Source organism: Vicugna pacos, unplaced genomic scaffold (genome assembly GCF_048564905.1).
Source record: "Vicugna pacos unplaced genomic scaffold, VicPac4 SAC-SAT, whole genome shotgun sequence".
Lineage (NCBI taxonomy): Eukaryota > Metazoa > Chordata > Mammalia > Artiodactyla > Camelidae > Vicugna > Vicugna pacos.
The window spans coordinates 37599456-37623108 of NW_027328721.1; positions in this window are offsets into that span (position 1 = coordinate 37599456).

The window sequence follows — 23653 nt, forward strand, 5'->3', positions numbered from 1 at the left end:
CTGAGCGTGGGGAGGTTCCACCAACGGTCGACCGCGCGTGGGTTCTAACGGAATGCTTAAGCTCGTCTCCACTGAGTGTTTTCCTAATGTCTTTGTGCCCGGGAATGCTAGGGGGGTTTGCAGCATATCCCAGTGAAAGAGGATGCCTCCCCAAGGCAGGGAAATTATTTCTCGGACTTCCCCGAACCGGGAAAACCTGTGACTGAAGAGAGCTGCGTGGAGTTGTCTCTCGAGCTCCCCCACGCACTGACAATTTTTCCAGAATCCTGAGCGTGGGGAGGTTCCACCAACGGTCGGCAGCGCGTGGGGTATAACGGAAAGCCTAAGCTCGTCTCCCCTGAGGGTTTTCCTAATGTCTCTGTGCCAGGAAATGCTAGGGGTGATTGCAGGATATCCCAGTGACCGAAGATGCCTGCCCAAATTCAGGGAATTTATTTCTCGGACTTTCCCGAACAGGGAACTCCTGTGAATGAAGCGAGCTGCGTGGAGTTTTCTCTCGATCTCCCCCACGCACTGACAATATTTCCGGAATCCTGAGCATGGGGAGGTACCACCAACGGTCGGCAGCGCGTGGGTTCTAACGGAATGCCTAAGCTCGTCTCCCCTGAGGGTTTTCCTAATATCTCTGTGCCAGGGAATGCTAGGGGTGATTACAGGATATCCCAGTGACCGAGGCTGCTTCCCCAAGTTCAGGGAAAGTATTTCGCTGTCTTCCCCGAACAGGGAACACCTGTGACTGAAGAGAGCTGCGTGGAGTTGTCTCTCGGGCTCCCCCACGCACTGACAATGGCTCCGGAATCCTGAGAGTGGGGAGGTTCCATCAACGGTCTGCAGGCTTGGGTCCTAACGGAATGCCTAACCTCGTCTCCCCTGAGGGTTTTCCTTATGTCTCTGTGCCAGGGATGCTAGCGGTGATTGCAGGATATCCCAGTGACAGAGGCTGCCTCCCCAAAGTCAGGGAACTAATTACCCGGACTTCCCCGAGCAAAGAACACCTGTGAATGAAGAGAGCTGCGTGGAGTTGTCTCTCGAGCTCCCCCACGCACTGACAATGGTTCCAGAATCCTGAGCGTGCGGAGGTTCCACCAACGGTCGGCAGCGCGTGGGGTATAACGGAATGCCTAAGCTCGTCTCCCCTGAGGGTTTTCCTAATGTCTCTGTGCCAGGGAATGCTAGGGGTGATTGCAGGATATCCCAGTGACCGAGGCTGCCTCCCCAAGGTCAGGGAATGTATTTCCCGGACTTCCCCGAAGAGGGAACACCTGTGACTGAAGAGAGCTGCGTGGATTTGTCTCTCGAGCTCCCCCACGCACTGTCAATGGTTCCGGAATCCTGAGCGTGGGGAATTTCCACCAACGGTCGGCAGCGCGTGGGTTCTAACGGAAAGCCTAAACTTGTCTCCCCTGAGGGTTTTCTTAATGTCTCTGTGCAAGGGAAAGCTAGTGGTGATTCCAGGATATCCCAGTGACCGAAGATGCCTCCCCAAATTCAGGGAATTTATTTCTCGGACTTTCCCGAACAGGGAACTCCTGTGAATGAAGCGAGCTTCGTGGAGTTGTCTCTCGAGCTCCCCCATGCGCTGTCAATTGTTCCGGAATCCTGAGCGTGGGGAGGTTCCACCAACGGTCGGCAACGCGTGGGTTTTAACGGAATGCCTAAGCTCGTCTCCCCTGAGGGTTTTCCTAATGTCTCTGTGCCAGGGAATGCTAGGGGTGATTGCAGGATATTCCAGTGTCCGTGGCTGCCTCCCCAAGGTCAGGGAATTTATTTCCCGGACTTCCCCGTACAGGGAACACCTGTGACTGAAGAGAGCTGCGTGGAGTTGTCTCTCGAGCTCCCCCACGCACTGACAATGGTTCCGGAATCTGAGCGAGGGGAGGTTCCACCAACGGTCGGCAGCGCGTGGGTTCTAACGGAATGCCTATGCTCGTCTCCCCTGAGGGTTTTCCTAATGTCTCTGTGCCAGGGAATGCTAGGGATTATTGAAGGATATCCCAGTGACCGAGGCTGCCTCCCCAAAGTCAGGGAAGATTTTTCCCGGACTTCCCCAAACAGGGAACACCCGTGACTGAAGAGAGCTGCGTGGAGTTGTCTCTCGAGCTCCCCCACGCACTGACAATGTTTCCGGAATCCTGAGCGTGGGGAGGTTCCACCAACGGTCGGCAGCGCGTATGTTCTAACGGAATGCCTAAGCTCGTCTCCCCTGAGGGTTTTCCTAATGTCTCTGTGCCAGGGAATGCTAGGGGTGATTGCAGGATATCCCAGTGACCGAGGCTGCCTCCCGAAGGTCAGGGAAGATATTTCCCGGACTTCCCCGAACAGGGAACTCCTGTGAATGAAGAGAGCAGCGTGGAGTTGTCTCTCGAGCTCCCCCACGCACTGACAATTCTTCCGGAATCCTGAGCGTAGGGAGGTTCCACCAACGGTTTGCAGCGCATGGGTTCTAACGGAATGCCTAAGCTCGTCTCCCCTGAGTGTTTTCCAAATGTCTCTGTGCCAGGGAATGCTAGGGGTGATTGCAGGATATCCCAGTGACCGAGGCTGCCTCCCCAAATTCAGGGGCGGTATTTCTCGGACTTCCCCGAACAGGGAACACCTGTGACTGAAGAGAGCTGCGTGGAGTTGTCTCTCGAGCTCCCACACGCACTGACAATGTTTCCAGAATCCTGAGCGTGCGGAGGTTCCACCAACGGTCGGCACTGCGTGGGGTATAACGGAATGCCTAAGCTCGTCTCCCCTGAGGGTTTTCCTAATGTCTCTGTGCCAGGGAATGCTAGGGGTGATTGCAGGATATCCCAGTGACCGAGGCTGACTCCCGAAGTTCAGGGAATGTATTTCTCGGACTTCCCCGAACAGGGAACACCTGTGAATGAAGAGAGCTGCGTGGAGATGTCTCTCGAGCTCCCCCACGCACTGACAATGTTTCCGGAATCCTGAGCGTGGAGAGGTTCCAACAACGGTCGGCAGCGCGTGGGTTCTAACGGAATGCCAAAGCTCGTCTCCCCTGACGGTTTTCCTAATGTCTCTGTGCCAGGGAATGCTAGGGGTGATTGCAGGATATCCCAGTGACCGAGGCTGCCTCCCCAAGGTCAGGGAAATTATTTCTCGGAGTTCCCCAAACAGGGAACACCTGTGACTGAAGAAAACTGCGTGGAGTTGTCTCTCGAGCTCCCCCACACACTGACAATCGTTCCAGAATCCTGAGCGTGGGGAGGTTCCAACAACGGTCGGCAGCGCGTGGGTTCTAACGGAATGCCTAAGCTCGTCTCCCCTGAGGGTTTTCCTAATGTCTCTGTGCCAGGGAATGCTAGGGGTGATTGCAGGATATCCCAGTGTTTGAGGATGCCTCCACAAGTTCAGGGAATGTATTTCCCGGACTTCCCCAAACAGGGAACCGCTGTGACTGAAGAGAGATGCGTGGAGTAGTCTCTCGAGCTCCCCCACGCACTGAAAATGGTTCCGGAATCCTGAGCGTGGGGAGGTTCCACCAACGGTCGGTAGCGCGTGAGTTCAAACGGAATGCCTAAGCTCGTCTCCCCTGAGGGTTTTCCTAATGTCTCTGTGCCAGGAAATGCTACGGGTGATTGCAGGATATCCCAGTGACCGAGGCTGCCTCCCCAAGGCCAGGGAAGTTATTTCCCGGACTTCCCCGAACAGGGAACACCTGTGACGGAAGAGAGCTGCGTGGAGTTGTCTCTCGAGCTCCCCCACGCAATGACAATGTTTCCGGAATCCTGAGCGTGGGGAGGATCCACCAACGGTCGGCAGCGCGTGGGTTCTAACGGAATGCCTAAGCTCGTCTCCCCTGAGTATTTTCCTAATTTCTCTGTGTCAGGGAAGGCTAGAGGTGATTGCAGGATTACCCAGTGACCGAGGCTGCCTCCCCAAGGCCAGGGAAGTTATTTCCCGGACTTCCCCGAACAGGGAACACCTGTGACTGAAGAGAGCTGCGTGGAGTTGTCTCTCGGTCTCCCCCACGCCCTGACAATGGTTCCGGAATCCTGAGAGTAGGGAGGTTCCACCAACGGTCGGCCGCGCGTGAGTTCTAACGGAATGCCTAAGCTCGTCTCCCCTGAGGGTTTTCCTAATGTCTTTGTGCCCGGGAATTCTAGGGGGGTTTGCAGAATATCCCAGTGAAAGTGGACGCCTCCCCAATGTCAGGGAAATTATTTCTCGGACTTCCCTGAACCGGGAAAACCTGTGACTGAAGAGAGCTGCGTGGAGTTGTCTCTCGAGCTCCCCCACGCACTGACATTGGTTCCAGAATCCTGAGCGTGCGGAGGTTCCACCAACGGTCGGCAGCGCGTGGGGTATAACGGAATACCTAAGCTCGTCTCCCCTGAGGGTTTTCCTAATGTCTCTGTGCCAGGGAATGCTAGGGGTGATTGCAGTGTATCCCAGTGACCGAGGCTGCCTCCCGAAGTTCAGGGAAGGTATTTCTCGGACTACCCCGAACAGGGAACTCCTGTGAATGAAGAGAGCTGCGTGGAGTTGTCTCTCGAGCTCCCCCACGCACTGACAATGGTTCCGGACTCCTGAGAGTGGGGAGGTTCCACCAACGGTCGGCAGCGCGTGGGTTCTATCGGAATGCCTAAGCTCGTCTCTCCTGAGGGTTTTCCTAATGTCTCTGTGCCAGGGATTGCTAGGTGTTATTGCAGGATATCCCAGTGACCGAGGCTGCCTCCCCAAGGTCAGGGAAGTAATTTCTCGGACTTCCACGAACAGGGAACACCTGTGACTGAAGAGAGCTGCGTGGAGTTGTCTCTCGAGCTCCCCCACGCACTGACAATGGTTCCGGAATCCTGAGCGTGGGGAGGTTCCACTAACGGTCGGCAGCGCGTGGGTTCAAACGGAATGCCTAAGCTCGTCTCCCCTGAGGGTTTTCCTAATATCTCTGTGCCAGGGAATGCTAGGAGGGTTTGTAGGATATCCCAGTGACTGATGATGACTCCCCAAGTTCAGGGAATTTATTTCTCGGACTACCCCGAACAGGGAACTCCTGTGAATGAAGAGAGCTGCGTGGAGTTGTCTCTCGAGCTTCCCCACGCACTGTCAATGGTTCCGGAATCCTGAGCGTAGGGAATTTCCACCAACGGTCGACAGCGCGTGGGTTCTAACGGAAAGCCTAATCTCGTCTCCCCTGATGGTTTTCTTAATGTCTCTGTGCCAGGGAATTCTACGGGTGATTGCAGGATATCCCAGTGACCGAGGATGCCTCCCCAAGTCAGGGAATTTATTTCTCGGACTTCCCCGAACAGGGAACTCCTGTGAATGAAGAGAGCTTCGTGGAGTTGTCTCTCGAGCTCCCCCACGCACTGACAATATTTCCGGAATCCTTAGCGTGGGGAGGTACCACCAAAATTCGGCAGCGCTTGGGTTCTTGCGGAATGCCTTAGCTCGTCTCCCCTGAGCGTTTTCCTAATCTCTCTGTGCCAGGGAATACTAGGGGTGATTGCAGGTTATCCCAGTGACCGAGGCTGCCTCCCCAAGGTCAGGGAAAGTATTTCCCGGACTTCCCTGAACAGGGAACACCTGTGACTGAAGAGAGCTGCGTGGAGATGTCTCTCGAGCTCCCCCACGCACTGACAATGGTTCCGGAATCCTGAGCGTGGGGAGGTTCCTACAACGGTCGGCAGCGCGTGGGTTATAATGGAATGCCTAAGCTCGTCTCCCCTGAGAGTTTTCCTAATGTCTCTGTGCCAGGGAATGCTAGGGGTGATTGCAGGCAATCCCAGTGACCGTGGCCGCCTCCCCAAGGTCAGGGAAGTTATTTCTCGAACTTACCCGAAGTGGGAACTCCTGTGACTGAAGAGAGCTGCGTGGAGTTGTCTCTCGTGCTCCCCCACGCACTGACAATGTTTCCGGATTCCTGAGCGTGGGGAGGTTCCACCAACGGTCGACCGCGCGTGGGTTCTAACGGAATGCTTAAGCTCGTCTCCACTGAGTGTTTTCCTAATGTCTTTGTGCCCGGGAATGCTAGGGGGGTTTGCAGCATATCCCAGTGAAAGAGGATGCCTCCCCAAGGCAGGGAAATTATTTCTCGGACTTCCCCGAACCGGGAAAACCTGTGACTGAAGAGAGCTGCGTGGAGTTGTCTCTCGAGCTCCCCCACGCACTGACAATTTTTCCAGAATCCTGAGCGTGGGGAGGTTCCACCAACGGTCGGCAGCGCGTGGGGTATAACGGAAAGCCTAAGCTCGTCTCCCCTGAGGGTTTTCCTAATGTCTCTGTGCCAGGAAATGCTAGGGGTGATTGCAGGATATCCCAGTGACCGAAGATGCCTGCCCAAATTCAGGGAATTTATTTCTCGGACTTTCCCGAACAGGGAACTCCTGTGAATGAAGCGAGCTGCGTGGAGTTTTCTCTCGATCTCCCCCACGCACTGACAATATTTCCGGAATCCTGAGCATGGGGAGGTACCACCAACGGTCGGCAGCGCGTGGGTTCTAACGGAATGCCTAAGCTCGTCTCCCCTGAGGGTTTTCCTAATATCTCTGTGCCAGGGAATGCTAGGGGTGATTACAGGATATCCCAGTGACCGAGGCTGCTTCCCCAAGTTCAGGGAAAGTATTTCGCTGTCTTCCCCGAACAGGGAACACCTGTGACTGAAGAGAGCTGCGTGGAGTTGTCTCTCGGGCTCCCCCACGCACTGACAATGGCTCCGGAATCCTGAGAGTGGGGAGGTTCCATCAACGGTCTGCAGGCTTGGGTCCTAACGGAATGCCTAACCTCGTCTCCCCTGAGGGTTTTCCTTATGTCTCTGTGCCAGGGATGCTAGCGGTGATTGCAGGATATCCCAGTGACAGAGGCTGCCTCCCCAAAGTCAGGGAACTAATTACCCGGTCTTCCCCGAGCAAAGAACACCTGTGAATGAAGAGAGCTGCGTGGAGTTGTCTCTCGAGCTCCCCCACGCACTGACAATGGTTCCAGAATCCTGAGCGTGCGGAGGTTCCACCAACGGTCGGCAGCGCGTGGGGTATAACGGAATGCCTAAGCTCGTCTCCCCTGAGGGTTTTCCTAATGTCTCTGTGCCAGGGAATGCTAGGGGTGATTGCAGGATATCCCAGTGACCGAGGCTGCCTCCCCAAGGTCAGGGAATGTATTTCCCGGACTTCCCCGAAGAGGGAACACCTGTGACTGAAGAGAGCTGCGTGGATTTGTCTCTCGAGCTCCCCCACGCACTGTCAATGGTTCCGGAATCCTGAGCGTGGGGAATTTCCACCAACGGTCGGCAGCGCGTGGGTTCTAACGGAAAGCCTAAACTTGTCTCCCCTGAGGGTTTTCTTAATGTCTCTGTGCAAGGGAAAGCTAGTGGTGATTCCAGGATATCCCAGTGACCGAAGATGCCTCCCCAAATTCAGGGAATTTATTTCTCGGACTTTCCCGAACAGGGAACTCCTGTGAATGAAGCGAGCTTCGTGGAGTTGTCTCTCGAGCTCCCCCATGCGCTGTCAATTGTTCCGGAATCCTGAGCGTGGGGAGGTTCCACCAACGGTCGGCAACGCGTGGGTTTTAACGGAATGCCTAAGCTCGTCTCCCCTGAGGGTTTTCCTAATGTCTCTGTGCCAGGGAATGCTAGGGGTGATTGCAGGATATTCCAGTGTCCGTGGCTGCCTCCCCAAGGTCAGGGAATTTATTTCCCGGACTTCCCCGTACAGGGAACACCTGTGAATGAAGAGAGCTGCGTGGAGTTATCTCACGAGCACCCCACGCAATGACAATGGTTCCTGAATCCTGAGTGTGGGGAGGTTCCATCAACAGTCAGCAGCACGTGGGTTCTAACGGAATGCCTAATCTCGTGTCTCCTGAGGTTTTTCCTAATTTCTCTGTGCCAGGGAATGCTAGGGGTGATTACAGGATATCCCAGTGACCGAAGCTGCTTCCCCAAGTTCAGGGAAAGTATTTCTCTGTCTTCCCCGAACAGGGAACACCTGTGACTGAAGAGAGCTTCGTGGAGTTGTCTCTCGGGCTCCCCCACGCACTGACAATGGCTTCGGAATCCTGAGCGTGGGGAGGTACCACCAACGGTCGGCAGCGCGTGGGTTCTAACGTAATGGCTAAGCTCGTCTCCCCTGATGGTTTTCCTAATGTCTCAGTGCCAGGGAATGCTAGGGGAGATTGCAGGAAATCCCAAAGACCGAGGCTGCCTCCCCAAGGTCACGGAAGGTATTTCTCGGACTTCCCCGAAAAGGGAACACCTGTGATTGAAGAGAGCTGCGTGGAGTTGTCTCTCGAGCTCCCCCACGCACTGACAATGTTTCCGGAAACCTGAGCGTGGGGAGGTTCCACCAACGGTCGGCAGCGCGTGGGTTCTAACGGAATGCCTAAGCTCGTCTCCCCTGAGGGTTTTCCTAATGTCTCTGTGCCAGGGAATGCTAGGGGTGATTGCAGGATATTCCAGTGTCCGAGGCTGCCTCCCCAAGGTCAGGGAAGTTATTTCTCAGACTTCCCATAACAGGGAACAACTGTGACTGAAGAGAGCTGCGTGGAGTTGTCTCTCGAGATCCCACACGCACTGACAATGGTTCCGGAATCCTGAGCGTGAGGAGGTTCCACCAACGTTCGGCAACGCGTGGGTTCAAACGGAATGCCTTAGCTCGTATCCCCTGAGGGTTTTCCTAATATCTCTGTGCCAGGGAATGCTCCGAGGGTTTGTAAGATATCCCAGTGACTGAGGATGACTCCCCAAGGTCAGGGAAGTTATTTCTCGGACTTCCCCGAACAGGGAACACCTGTGACTGAAGAGAGCTGCGTGGAGTTGTCTCTCGATCTCCTCCACGCACTGACAATGGTTCCGGAATCCTGAGCGTGGGGAGGATCCACCAACGGACGGCAGCGCGTGGGTTCTAACGGAATGCCAAAGCTCGTCTCCCCTGAGGTTTTTCCTAATGTCTTAGTGCCGGGGAATGCTAGGGGTGATTGCAGGATATCCCAGTGAAAGAGGCTGCATCCCCAAGGTCAGTGAAAGTTTTTCCCTGACTTCCCCGAAGAGGGAACACCTGTGACTGAAGAGAGCTGCGTGGAGTTGTCTCACGAGCACCCCACGCAATGACAATGGTTCCGGAATCCTGAGCGTGGGGAGGTTCCATCAACGGTCAGCACAACGTGGGTTCTAACGGAATGCCTAATCTCGTCTCTCCTGAGTGTTTTCCTAATTTCTCTGTGCCAGGAAATGCTAGGGGTGATTGCAGGATATCCCAGTGACCGAGGCTGCTTCCCCAAATTCAGGGAAAGTATTTCTCTGTCTTCCCCGAACAGGGAACACCTGTGACTGAAGAGAGCTGCGTGGAGTTGTCTCTCGGGCTCCGCCACGCACTGACAATGGCTCCGGAATCCTGAGCGTGGGGAGGTTCCACCAACGGTCGGCAGCGCGTGGGTTCTAACGTAATGGCTAAGCTCGTCTCCCCTGAGGGTTTTCCTAATGTCTCTGTGCCAGGGAATGCTAGGGGTGATTGCAGGATATCCCAGTGACCGAGGCTGCCTCCCCAAGGTCAGGGAAGATATTTCTTGGACTTCCCCGAACAGGGAACACCTGTGACTGAAGAGAGCTGCGTGCAGTTGTCCCTCGAGCTCCGCCACTTACTGACAATTGTTCCGGAATCCTGAGCGTGGGGAGGTTCCCCCAACGGTCGACTGCGCGTGGGTTCTAATTGAAAGCCTAATCTCGTTTCCCCTGAGGATTTTCCTAATGTCTCTGTGCCAGGGAATGCTAGGGGTGATTGCAGGATATCCCAGAGAACGAGGCTGCCTCCCCAAGCTCACGGAAATTATTTCTCGGACTTCCCCGAACAGAGTAAATCTGTGACTGAAGAGAGCTGCGTGGAGTTGTCTCTCGAGCTCCCCCACGCACTGACAATGCTTCCGGAATCCTGAGGGTGGGGAGGTTCCAACAACGGTCGGCAGCGCGTGGGTTCTAACGGAATGCCTAAGCTCGTCTCCCCTGAGGGTTTTCCTAATGTCTCTGTGCCAGGGAATGCTAGGGGTGATTGCAGGCAATCCCAGTGACCGAGGATGCCTCCACAAGGTCAGGAAAGATATTTCCCGGACTTCCCCGAACAGGGAACACCTGTGAATGAAGAGAGCTGCGTGGAGTTGTCTCACGAGCACCCCACGCATTGACAATGGTTCCGGAATCCTGAGCGTGGGGAGGTTCCATCAACGGTCAGCACCACGTTGGTTCTAACGGAATGCCTAATCTCGTCTCTCCTGAGTGTTTTCCTAATTTCCCTGTGCCAGGAAATGCTAGGGGTGATTGCAGGATATCCCAGTGACCGAGGCTGCTTCCCCAAATTCAGGGAAAGTATTTCTCTGTCTTCCCCGAACAGGGAACACCTGTGACTGAAGAGAGCTGCGTGGAGTTGTCTCTCGGGCTCCTCCACGCACTGACAAAGGCTCCGGAATCCTGAGCGTGGGGAGGTTCCACCAACGGTCGGCAGCGCGTGGGTTCTAACGTAATGGCTAAGCTCGTCTCCCCTGAGGGTTTTCCTAATGTCTCTTTGCCAGGGAATGCTAGGGGTGATTGCAGGATATCCCAGAGACCGAGGCTGCCTCCCCAAGGTCAGGGAAGATATTTCTTGGACTTCCCCGAACAGGGAACACCTGTGACTGAAGAGAGCTGCGTGCAGTTGTCCCTCGAGCTCCGCCACTTACTGACAATTGTTCCGGAATCCTGAGCGTGGGGAGGTTCCCCCAACGGTCGGCAGCGCGTGGGTTCTAATTGAAAGCCTAATCTCGTTTCCCCTGAGGATTTTCCTAATGTCTCTGTGCCAGGGAATGCTAGGGGTGATTGCAGGATATCCCAGAGAACGAGGCTGCCTCCCCAAGCTCACGGAAATTATTTCTCGGACTTCCCCGAACAGAGTAAATCTGTGACTGAAGAGAGCTGCGTGGAGTTGTCTCTCGAGCTCCCCCACGCACTGACAATGCTTCCGGAATCCTGAGGGTGGGGAGGTTCCAACAACGGTCGGCAGCGCGTGGGTTCTAACGGAATGCCTAAGCTCGTCTCCCCTGAGGGTTTTCCTAATGTCTCTGTGCCAGGGAATGCTAGGGGTGATTGCAGGATATCCCAGTGACCGAGGCTGCCTCCCCAAGGTAAGGGAAGGTATTTCCCGGACTTCCCCGGACAGGGAACACCTGTGACTGAAGAGAGCTGCGTGGAGTTGTCTCTCGAGCTCCCCAACGCACTGACAATTGTTCCGGAATCCTGAGCGTGGGGAGGTTCCACCAACGGTCGGCAGCGCGTGGGTTCTAACGGAATGCATAAGCTCGTCTCCCCTAAGTGTTTTCCTAATGTCTCTGTGCCAGGGAATGCTAGGGGGGATTGCAGGCAATCCCAGTGAACGAGGCTGCCTCCCCAAGGTCAGGGAATGTATTTCCCGAACTTCCCCGAACAGGGAACACCTGTGACTGAAGAGAGCTGCGTGGAGTTGTCTCTCGAGCTCCCCCACGCACTGACAATGGTTCCGGAATCCTGAGCGTGGGGAGGTTCCACCAACGGTCGGCAGCGCGTGGGTTCTAACGGAATGCCTAAGCTCGTCTCACCTGAGGGTTTTCCTAATGTCTCTGTGCCAGGGAATGCTAGGGGTGATTGCAGGCAATCCCAGTGACCGAGGCTGCCTCCACAAGGTCAGGGAAGTTATTTCCTGGACTTCCCCGAACAGGGAACACCTGTGACTGAAGAGAGCTGCGTGGAGTTGTCTCTCGAGCTCCCCCACGCACTGACAATGTTTCCGGAATCCTGAGCGTGGGGAGGTTCCACCAACGGTCGGCATCGCGTGGGTTCTAACGGAAGGCCTAAGCTCGTCTCCCCTGAGGGTTTTCCTAATGTCTCTGTGCCAGGGAATGCTAGGGGTGATTGCAGGATATCCCTGTGACCGAGGCTGCCTCCCCAAGGTCAGGGAAGGTATTTCACTGACTTCCCCGATCAGGGAACACCTGTGACTGAAGAGAGCTGCGTGGAGTTGTCTCTCGAGCTCCCCCACGCACTGACAATGGTTCCGGAATCCTGAGCGTGGGGAGGTTTCACCAACGGTCGGCAGCGCGTGGGTTCTAACGGAATGCCTAAGCTCGTCTCCCCTGAGGGTTTTCCTAATGTCTGTGTGCCAGGGAATGCTAGGGGTGATTGCAGGATATCCCAGTGCCCGAGGCTGCCTCCCCAAGGTCAGGGAAGTTATTTCCCGGACTTCCCCGGACAGGGAACACCTGTGACTGAAGAGAGCTGCGTGGAGTTGTCTCTCGAGCTCCCCAACGCACTGACAATGGTTCCGGAATCCTAAACGTGGGGAGGTTCCACCAACGGTCGGCAGCGCGTGGGTTCTAACGGAATGCCTAAGCTCGTCTCCCCTAAGTGTTTTCCTAATGTCTCTGTGCCAGGGAATGCTAGGGGGGATTGCAGGCAATCCCAGTGAACGAGGCTGCCTCCCCAAGGTCAGGGAATGTTTTTCCCGGACTTCCCCGAACAGGGAACACCTGTGACTGAAGAGAGCTGCGTGGAGTTGTCTCTCGAGCTCCCCCACGCACTGACAATGTTTCCGGAATCCTGAGCGTGGGGAGGTTCCTCCAACGGTCGGCAGCGCGTGGGTTCTAACGGAATGCCTAAGCTCGTCTCCCCTGAGGGTTTTCCTAATGTCTCTGTGCCAGGGAATGCTAGGGGTGATTGCAGGCAATCCCAGTGACCGAGGCTGCCTCCACAAGGTCAAGGAAGGTATTTCCCGGACTTCCCCGAACAGGGAACACCTGTGACTGAAGAGAGCTGCGTGGAGTTGTCTCTCGAGCTCCCCCACGCACTGACAATGTTTCCGGAATCCTGAGCGTGGGGAGGTTCCACCAAATGTCGGCAGCGCGTGGGTTCTAACGGAAGGCCTAAGCTCGTCTCCCCTGAGGATTTTCCTAATGTCTCTGTGCCAGGGAATGCTAGGGGTGATTGCAGGATATCCCTGTGACCGAGGCTGCCTCCCCAAGTTCAGGGAAGGTATTTCACTGACTTCCCCGATCAGGGAACACCTGTGACTGAAGAGAGCTGCGTGGAGTTGTCTCTCGAGCTCCCCCACGCACTGACAATGGTTCCGGAATCCTGAGCGTGGGGAGGTTTCACCAACGGTCGGCAACGCGTGGGTTCTAACGGAATGCCTAAGCTCGTCTCCCCTGAGGGTTTTCCTAATGTCTGTGTGCCAGGGAATGCTAGGGGTGATTGCAGGATATCCCAGTGACCGAGGCTGCCTCCCCAAGGTCAGGGAAGATATTTCCCGGACTTCCCCGAACAGGGAACACCTGTGACTGAAGAGAGCTGCGTGGAGTTGTCTCTCGTGCTCCCCCAAGCACTGACAATGGTTCCGCAATCCTGAGAGTGGGGAGGTTCCACCAACGGTCGGCAGCGCGTGGGTTCAAACGGAATGCCTAAGCTCGTCTCCCCTAAGTGTTTTCCTAATGTTTCTGTGCCAGGGAATGCTAGGGGGTATGGCAGGCAATCCCAGTGAACGAGGCTGCCTCCCCAAGGTCAGGGAATGTATTTCCCGGACTTCCCCGAACAGGGAACACCTGTGACTGAAGAGAGCTGCGTGTAGTTGTCTCTCGAGCTCCCCCACGCACTGACAATGGTTCCGGAATCCTGAGCGTGGGGAGGTTCCACCAACGGTCGGCAGCGCGTGGGTTCTAACGGAATGCCTAAGCTCGTCTCCCCTGAGGATTTTCCTAATGTCTCTGTGCCAGGGAATGCTAGGGGTGATTTCAGGCAATCCCAGTGACCGAGGCTGCCTCCACAAGGTCAGGGAAGTTATTTCCCGTACTTCCCCGAACAGGGAACACCTGTGACTGAAGAGAGTTGCGTGGAGTTGTCTCTCGAGCTCCCCCACGCACTGACAATGGTTCCGGAATCCTGAGCGTGGGGAGGATCCACCAACGGTCGGCAGCGCGTGGGCTCTAACGGAATGCCTATGCTCGTCTCCCCTGAGTGTTTTCCTAATGTCTCTGTGCCAGGGAATGCTAGGGGTGATTGCAGGATATCCCAGTGACCAATGCTGCCTCCCCATCGTCAGGGAAGATATTTCCCGGACTTCCCCGAACAGGGAACACCTGTGACTGAAGAGAGCTGCGTGGAGTTGTCTCTCGAGCTCCCCCACGCACTGACAATGTTTCCGGAATTCTGAGCGTGGGGAGGTTCCACCAACGGTCGGCAGCGCGTGGGTTCTAACGGAAGGCCTAAGCTCGTCTCCCCTGAGGGTTTTCCTAATGTCTGTGTGCCAGGGAATGCTAGGGGTGATTGCAGGATATCCCAGTGACCGAGGCTGCTTCCCCAAGGTCAGGGAAGGTTTTTCCCGGACTTCCCCGAACAGGGAAAACCTGTGACTGAAGAGAGCTGCGTGGAGTTGTCTCTCGAGCTCCCCCACGCACTGACAATGGTTCCGGAATCCTGAGCGTGGGGAGGTTCCACCCACGGTCGGCAGCGCGTGGGTTCTAATGGAATGCCTAATCTCGTCTCCCCTGAGGGTTTTCCTAATGTCTCTGTGCCAGGGAATGCTAGGGGTGATTGCAGGCAATCCCAGTGACCGAGGCTGCATCCCCAAGGTCAGGGAAGGTATTTCCCGGACTTCCCCGAACAGGGAACACCTGTGACTGAAGAGAGCTGCGTGGAGTTGTCTCTCGAGCTCCCCCACGCACTGACAATGGTTCCGGAATCCTGAGCGTGGGGAGGTTCCACCAACGGTCGGCAGCGCGTGGGTTCTAACGGAATGCCTAAGCTCGACTCCCCTGAGGATTTTCCTAATGTCTCTGTGCCAGGGAATGCTAGGGGTGATTGCAGGATATCCCAGTGACCGAGGCTGCCTCCCCAAGTTCAGGGAAGGTATTTCCCGGACTTCCCCGAACAGGGAACACCTGTGACTGAAGAGAGCTGCGTGGAGTTGTCTCTCGAGCTCCCCCACGCACTGACAATGGTTCCGGAATCCTGAGCGTGCGGAGGTTCCACCAACGGTCGGCAGCGCGTGGTTTCTAACGGAATGCCTAAGCTCGTCTCCCCTGAGGGTTTTCCTAATGTCTCTGTGCCAGGGAATGCTAGGGGTGATTGCAGGCAATCCCAGTGACCGAGGCTGCCTCCCCAAGGTCAGGGAAGGTATTTCTCGGACTTCCCCGAACAGGGAACACCTGTGACTGAAGAGAGCTGCGTGGAGTTGTCTCTCGAGCTCCCCCACGCACTGACAATGGTTCCGGAATCCTGAGCGTGGGGAGGTTCCACCAACGGTCGGCAGCGCGTGGTTTCTAACGGAATGCGTAAGCTCGTCTCCCCTGAGGGTTTTCCTAATGTCTCTGTGCCAGGGAATGCTTGGGGTGATTGCAGGCAATCCCAGTGACCGAGGCTGCCTCACCAAGGTCAGGGAAGGTATTTCCCGGACTTCCCCGAACAGGGAACACCTGTGACTGAAGAGAGCTGCGTGGATTTGTCTCTCGATCTCCCCCACGAACTGACAATGTTTCCGGAATCCTGAGCGTGGGGAGGTTCCACCAACGGTCGGTAGAGCGTGGGTTATAACGGAATGCCTAAGCTCGTCTCCCCTGAGTGTTTTCCCTAATGTCTCTGTGCCAGGGAATGCTAGGGGTTATTGCAGGCAATCCCAGTGACCTAGGCTGCTTCCCCAAGGTCAGGGAAGGTATTTCCCGGACTTCCCCGAACAGGGAACACCTGTGACTGAAGAGAGCTGCGTGGAGTTGTCTCTCGAGCTCCCCCACGCACTGACAATGGTTCCGGAATCCTGAGCGTGGGGAGGTTCCACCAACTGTCGGCAGCCCGTGGGTTCTAACGGAATGCCTAATCTCGTCTCCCCTGAGGCTTTTCCTAATGTCTCTGTGCCAGGGAATGCTAGGGTTGATTGCAGGATATCCCTGTGACCGAGGCTACCTCCCCAAGTTCAGGGAAGGTACTTCCCGAACTTCCCTGAACAGGGAAAACCTGTGACTGAAGAGAGCTGCGTGGAGTTGTCTCTCGAGCTCCCCCACGCACTGACAATGGTTCCGGAATCCTGAGCGTGGGGAGGTTCCACCAACGGTCGGCAGCGCGTGGGTTCAAACGGAATGCCTAAGCTCGTCTCCCCTGAGGGTTTTCCTAATGTCTCTGTGCCAGGGAATGCTAGGGGAGATTGCAGGATATCCCAGTGACCGAGGCTGCCTCCTCAAAGTCAGGGAAGGTATTTCCCGGGCTTCCCCGAACAGGGAACACCTGTGACTGAAGTGAGCTGCATGGAGTTGTCTCTCGAGCTCCCCAACGCACTGACAATGATTCCGGAATCCTGAGCGTGGGGCGGTTCCACCAACGGTCGGCAGCGCGTGGGTTCTAACGGAATGCCTAAGCTCGTCTCCCCTGAGGGTTTTCCTAATGTCTCTGTACCAGGGAATGCTAGGGGTGTTTGCAGGATATCCCAGTGACCGAGGCTGCCTCCCCAAGTTCAGGGAAGGTATTTCCCGGACTTCCCCGAACAGGGAACACCTGTGACTGAAGCGAGCTGCGTGGAGTTGTCTCTCGAGCTCCCCAACGCACTGACAATCGTTCCGGAATCCTGAGCGTGGGGAGGTTCCACCAACGGTCGGCAGGGCGTGGCTTCTAACGGCATGCCTAAGCTCGTTTATCCTGAGGGTTTTCCTAATATCTCTGTGCCAGGGAATGCTAGGGTTGATTGCAGGATATCCCAGTGGCCGAGGCTGCCTCCCCAAGGTCAGGGAAGGTATTTCCCGGACTTCCCCGAACAGGGAACACCTGTGACTGAAGAGAGCTGCGTGGAGTTGTCTCTCGATCTCCCCCACGAACTGACAATGTTTCCGGAATCCTGAGCGTGGGGAGGTTCCACCAACGGTCGGTAGCGCGTGGGTTATAACGGAATGCCTAAGCTCGTCTCCCCTGAGTGTTTTCCCTAATGTCTCTGTGCCAGGGAATGCTAGGGGTTATTGCAGGCAATCCCAGTGACCTAGGCTGCCTCCCCAAGGTCAGTGAAAGTTTTTCCCGGACTTCCCCGAACAGGGAACACCTGTGACTGAAGAGAGCTGCGTGGAGTTGTCTCTCGAGCTCCCCAACGCACTGACAATGATTCCGGAATCCTGAGCGTGGGGAGGTTCCACCAACGGTCGGCAGCGCGTGGGGTCTAACGGAATGCCTAAGCTCGTCTCCCCTGAGGGTTTTCCTAATGTCCCTGTGCCAGGGAATGCTAGGGGTGATTGCAGGCAATCCCAGTGACCGAGGCTGCCTCCCCAAGGTCAGGGCAGGTATTCCCCGGACTTCCCCGAACAGGGAACACCTGTGACTTAAGAGAGCTGCGTGAAGTTGTCTCTCGAGCTCCCCCACGCACTGACAATGGTTCCGGAATCCTGAGCGTGGGGAGGTTCCACCAACCGTCGGCAGCGCGTGGGTTCTAACGGAATGCCTAAGCTCGTCTCCCCTGAGGGTTTTCCTATTGTCTCTGTGCCAGGGAATGCTAGGGGTGATTTCAGGACATCCCAGTGACCGAGGTTGCCTCCCCAAGGTCAGGGAAGGTATTTCCCGGACTTCCCCGAACAGGGAACACCTGTGACTGAAGAGAGCTGCGTGGAGTTGCCTCTCGAGCTCCCCCACACACTGACAATGTTTCCGGAATCCTGTGCGTGGGGAGGTTCCACCAACGGTCGGCAGCGCGTGGCTTCTAACGGAATGCCTAAGCTCGTCTCCCCTGAGGGTTTTCCGAATGTCTCTGTGCCAGGGAATGCTAGGGCTGATTGCAGGCAATCCCAGTGTCCGAGGCTGCCTCCCCAAGGCCAGGGAAGGTTTTTCCCGGACTTCCCCGAACAGGGAACACCTGTGACTGAAGAGAGCTGCGTGGAGTTGTCTCTCGAGCTCCCCCACGCACTGACAATGGTTCCGGAATCCTGAGCGTGGGGAGGTTCCACCTGCGGTCGGCAGCGCGTGGGTTCTAACGGAATGCCTAAGCTGGTCTCCCCTGAGGGTTTTCCTAATGTCTCTGTGCCAGGGAATGCTAGGGGTGATTGCAGGATATCCCAGTGACCGAGGCTGCCTCCCCAAGCTCAGGGAAGGTATTTCCCGGACTTCCCCGAACAGGGAACACCTGTGACTGAAGAAAGCTGCGTGGAGTTGTCTCTCGAGCTCCCCCACGCACTGACAATGGTTCCGGAATCCTGAGCGTGTGGAGGTTCCACCAACGGTCGACAGCGCGTGGGTTCTAACGGAATGCCTAAGCTCGACTCCCCTGAGGGTTTTCCTAATGTCTCTGTGCCAGGGAATGCTAGGGGTGATTGCAGGCAATCCCAGTGTCCGAGGCTGCCTCCCCAAGGTCAGGGAAGGTATTTCCCGGACTTGCCCGAACAGGGAACACCTGTGACTGAAGAGAGCTTCGTGGAGTTTTCTCTCGAGATCACCCACGCACTGACAATGGTTCCGGAATCCTGAGCGTGGGGAGGTCCCACCAACGGTCGGCAGCGTGTGGGTTCTAACGGAATGCCTAAGTTCGACTCCCCTGAAGGTTTTCCTAATGTCTCTGTGCCAGGGAATGCTAGGGGTGATTGCAGGATATCCCAGTGACCGAGGCTGCCTCCCCAAGTTCAGGGAAGGTATTTCCCGGACTTCCCTGAACAGGGAACACCTGTGACTGAAGAGAGCTGCGTGGAGTTGTCTCTCGAGCTCCCCCACGCACTGACAATGGTTCCGGAATCCTGAGCGTGGGGAGGTTCCACCAACGGTCGGCAGCGCGTGGGTTCTAACGGAATGTCTAAGCTCGTCTCCCCTGAGGGTTTTCCTAATGTCTCTGTGCCAGGGAATGCTAGGGGTGATTGCAGGATATCCCAGAGACCGAGGCTGCCTCCCCAAGGTCAGGGAAAGTATTTCACGGACTTCCCCGAACAGGGAACACCAGTGACTGAAGAGAGCTGCGTGGAGTTGTCTGTCGAGCTCCCCCACGCACTGACAATGGATCCGGAATCCTGAACGTGGGGAGGTTCCACCAACGGTCGGCAGCGCGTGGGTTCTAACGGAATGCCTAAGCTCGAATCCCCTGAGGTTGTTCTTAATATATCTGTGCCAGGGAATGCTAGGGGTGATTGTAGGGTATCCCTGTGGCAGAGGCTGCCTCCCCAAGGTAAGGGAAGGTATTTCCCGGACTTCCCCGAACAGGGAAAACCTGTGACTGAAGAGAGCAGCGTGGAGTTGTCTCTCGAGCTCCCCCACACACTGACAATGGTTCCGGAATCCTGAGCGTGGGGAGGTTCCACCAACCGTCGGCAGCGCGTGGGTTCTAACGGAATGCCTAAGCTCGTCTCCCCTGAGGGTTTTCCTAATGTCTCTGTGCCAGGGAATGCTAAGGGTGATTGCAGGCAATCCCAGTGACCGAGGCTGCCTCCCCAAAGTCAGGGAATGTATTTCCCGGACTTCCCCGAACAGGGAACACCTGTGACTGAAGAGAGCTGCGTGGAGTTGTCTCTCGAACTCCGCCACGCACTGACAATGGTTCCGGAATCCTGAGCGTGGGGAGGTTCCACCAAAGGTCGACAGCGCGTGGGTTCTAACGGAATGCCTATGCTCGTCTCCCCTGAGGGTTTTCCTAATTTCTCAGTGCCAGGGAATGCTAGGGGTGATTGCAGGATATCCCAGGGACCGAGGCTGCCTCCCCAAAGTCAGGGAAGATATTTCCCGGACTTCCCCGGACAGGGAACACCTGTGACTGAAGAGAGTTGCGTGGAGTTGTCTCTCGAGCTCCCCCAAGCACTGAAAATGGTTCCGGAATCCTGAGCGTGGGGAGGTTCCACCAAAGGTCGGCAGCGCGTGGGTTCTAATGGAATGCCTAAGCTCGTCTCCCCTGAGGGTTTTCCTAATGTCTCTGTGCCAGGGAATGCTAGGGGTGATTGCAGGATATCCCAGTGACCGAGGCTGCCTCCCCAAGGTCAGGGAAGTTATTTCCCGGACTTCCCCGAACAGGGAACACCTGTGACTGAAGAGAGCTGCGTGGAGTTTTCTCTCGAGCTCCCCCACGCACTGACAATGGTTGCGGAATCCTGAGCGTGGGGAGGTTCCACCAACGGTCGGCAGCGCGTGGGTTCTAACGGAATGCCTAAGCTCGTCTCCCCTGAGGGTTTTCCTAATGTCTCTTTGCCCGGGAATGCAAGGGGTGATTGCAGGATATCCCTGTGACCGAGGCTGCCTCCCAAAGATAAGGGAAGGTATTTCACGGACTTCCCCGAACTGGGAACACCTGTGACTGAAGAGAGCTGCGTGGAGTTGTCTCTCGAGCTCCCCCACGCACTGACAATGGTTCCGGAATCCTGAGCGTGGGGAGGTTCCAACAACGGTCGGCAGCGCGTGGGTTCTAACGGAATGCCTAAGCTCGTCTCCACTGAGGTTTTTCCTAATGTCTCTGTGCCAGGGAATGCTAGGGGTGAATGCATGATATCCCTGTGACCGAGGCTGCCTCCCCAAGGTCAGGGAAGGTATTTCCCGGACTTCCCCGAACAGGGAACACCTGTGACTGAAGAGAGCTGCGTGGAGTTGTCTCTCGAGCTCCCCCACGCACTGACAATGGTTCCGGAATCCTGAGCGTGGGGAGGTTCCACCAACGGTCGGCAGCGTGTGGGTTCTAACGGAAGGTCTAAGCTCGTCTCCCCTGAGGGTTTTCCTAATGTCTCTGTGCCAGGGATTGCTAGGGGTGATTGCAGGATATCCCAGTGACCGAGGCTGCCTCCCCAAGGTCAGGGAAGTTATTTCCCGGACGTCCCCGAACAGGGAACACCTGTGACTGAAGAGAGCTGCGTGGAGTTGTCTCTCGAGCTCCCCCACGCACTGACAATGGTTCCGGATTCCTGAGCGTGGGGAGGTTCCACCAACGGTCGGAAGCGCGTGGGTTCTAACGGAAGGCCTAAGCTCGTCTCCCCTGAGGGTTTTCCTAATGTGTCTGTGCCAGGGAATGCAAGGGTTGATTGCAGGATATCCCTGTGACCGAGGCTGACTCCCCAAGGTCAGGGACGGTGTTTCCCGGACTTCCCCGAACAGGGAACACCTGTGACTGAAGAGAGCTGCGTGGAGTTGTCTCTCGAGCTCCCCCACGCACTGACAATGGTTCCGGAATCCTGAACGTGGGGAGGTTCCACCAACGGTCGGCGGCGCGTGGGTTCTAACGGAATGCCTAAGCTCGTCTCCCCTGAGGGTTTTCCTAATGTCTCTGTGCCAGGGAATGCTAGGGGTGATTGCAGGATATACCAGAGACCGAGGCTGCCTCCCCAAGGTCAGGGAAGGTTTTTCCCGGACTTCCCCGAACAGGGAACACCTGTGACTGAAGAGAGCTGCGTGGAGTTGTCTCTCGAGCTCCCCCACGCACTGACAATGGTTCCGGAATCCTGAGCGTGGGGAGGTTCCACCAACGGTCGGCAGCGCGTGGGTTCTAACGGAATGCCTAAGCTCGTCTCCCCTGAGGTTTTTTCTAATATCTCTGTGCCAGGGAATTCTTGGGGTGATTGCAGGTTATCCCTGTGACCGAGGCTGCCTCCCCAAGGTCAGGGAAGGTGTTTCCCGGACTTCCCCGAACAGGGAACACCTGTGACTGAAGAGAGCTGCGTGGAGTTGTCTCTCGAGCTCCCTCACGCACTGACAATGGTTCCGGAATCCTGAGCGTAGGGAGGTTCCACCAACGGTCGGCAGCGCGTGGGTTCTAATGGAATGCCTAAGCTCGTCTCCCCTGAGTGTTTTCCTAATGTCTCTGTGACAGGGAATGCTAGGGGTGATTGCAGGATATCCCTGTGCCCGAGGCTGCCTTCCCAAGGTCATGGAAGATATTTCCAGGACTTGCCCGTACAGGGAACACCTGTGACTGAAGAGAGCTTCGTGGACTTTTCTCTCGAGCTCCCCCACGCACTGAAAATGGTTCCGGAATCCTGAGCGTGGGGAGGTCCCACCAACTGTCGGCAGCGCGTGGGTTCTAACGGAATGCCTAAGCTCGTCTCCCCTGAGGTTTTTCCTAATGTCTCTGTGCCAGGGAATGCTAGGGGTGATTGCAGGATATCCCAGTGACCGAGGCTGCCTCCCCAAGTTTAGGGAAGGTATTTCCAGGACTTCCCCGAACAGGAAACACCTGTGACTGAAGAGTGCTGCGTGGAGTTGTCTCTCGAGCTCCCCCACGCACTGACAATGGTTCCGAAATCCTGAGCGTGGGGAGGTTCCACCAACGGTCGGCAGACTGTGGGTTCTAACGGAAGGCCTAAGCTCGTCTCCCCTGAGGGTTTTCCTAATGTCTCTGTGCCAGGGAATGCTAGGGGTGATTGCAGGATATCCCAGTGACCGAGGCTGACTCCCCAAGGTCAGGGAAGGTATTTCCCGGACTTCCCCGTACAGGGAACACCTGTGACTGAAGAGAGCTGCGTGGAGTTGTCTCTCGAGCTCCCCCACGCACTGACAATGGTTCCGGAATCCTGAGCGTGGGGAGGTTCCACCAACGGTCGGCAGCGCGTGGGTTCTAACGGAATGCCTAAGCTCGTCTCCCCTGAGGGTTTTCCTAATATCTCTGTGCCAGGGAATGCTAGGGGAGATTGCAGGCTATCCCAGTGACCGAGGCTGCATCCCCAAGGTCAGGGAAGGTTTTTCCCGGACTTCCCCAAACAGGGAACACCTGTGACTGAAGAGTGCTGCGTGGAGTTGTCTCTCGAGCTCCCCCACGCACTGACAATGGTTCCGGAATCCTGAGCGTGGGGAGGTTCCACCAACGGTCGGCAGTCTGTGGGTTCTAACGGAAGGCCTCAGCTCGTCTCCCCTGAGGGTTTTCCTAATGTCTCTGTGCCAGGGAATGCTAGGGCTGATTGCAGGATATCCCAGTGACCGAGGCTGCCTCCCCAAGGTCAGGGAAGGTATTTCCCGGACTTCCCCGAACAGGGAACACCTGTGACTGAAGAGAGCTTCGTGGAGTTGTCTCTCGAGCTCCCCCACGCACTGACAACGGTTCCGGAATCCTGAGCGTGGGGAGGTTCCACCAACGGTCGGCAGCGCGTGGGTTCTAACGGAATGCCTAAGCTCGTCTCCCCTGAGGGTTTTCCTAATGTCTCTGTGCCAGGGAATGCTAGGGGTGATTGCAGGATATCCCAGTGACCGAGGCTGCCTCCCAAAGTTCAGGGAAGGTGTTTCCTGGACTTCCCCAAACAGGGAACACCTGTGACTGAAGAGAGCTGTGTGGAGTTGTCTCTCGAGCTCCCCCACGCACTGACAATGGTTCCGGAATCCTAAGCGTGGGGAGGTTCCAACAACGGTCGGCAGCGCGTGGGTTCTAACGGAAGGCCTAAGCTCGTCTCCCCTGAGGGTTTTCGTAATGTCTCTGTGTCAGGGAATACTAGGGGTGATTGCAGGATATCCCAGTGACCGAGGCTGCCTCCCCAAGGTCAGGGAAGGTATTTCCCGGACTTCCCCGAACAGGGAACACCTGTGACTGAAGAGAGCTGCGTGGAGTTGTCTCTCGAGCTCCCCCACGCACTGACAATGGTTCCGGAATCCTGAGCGTGGGGAGGTTCCACCAACGGTGGGCAGCCCGTGGGTTCAAATGGAATGCCTAAGCTCGTCTCCCCTGAGGTTTTTCCTAATGTCTCTGTGCCAGGGAATGCTAGGGGTGATTGCAGGCTATCCCAGTGACCGAGGCTGCCTCCCCAAGTTCAGGGAAGT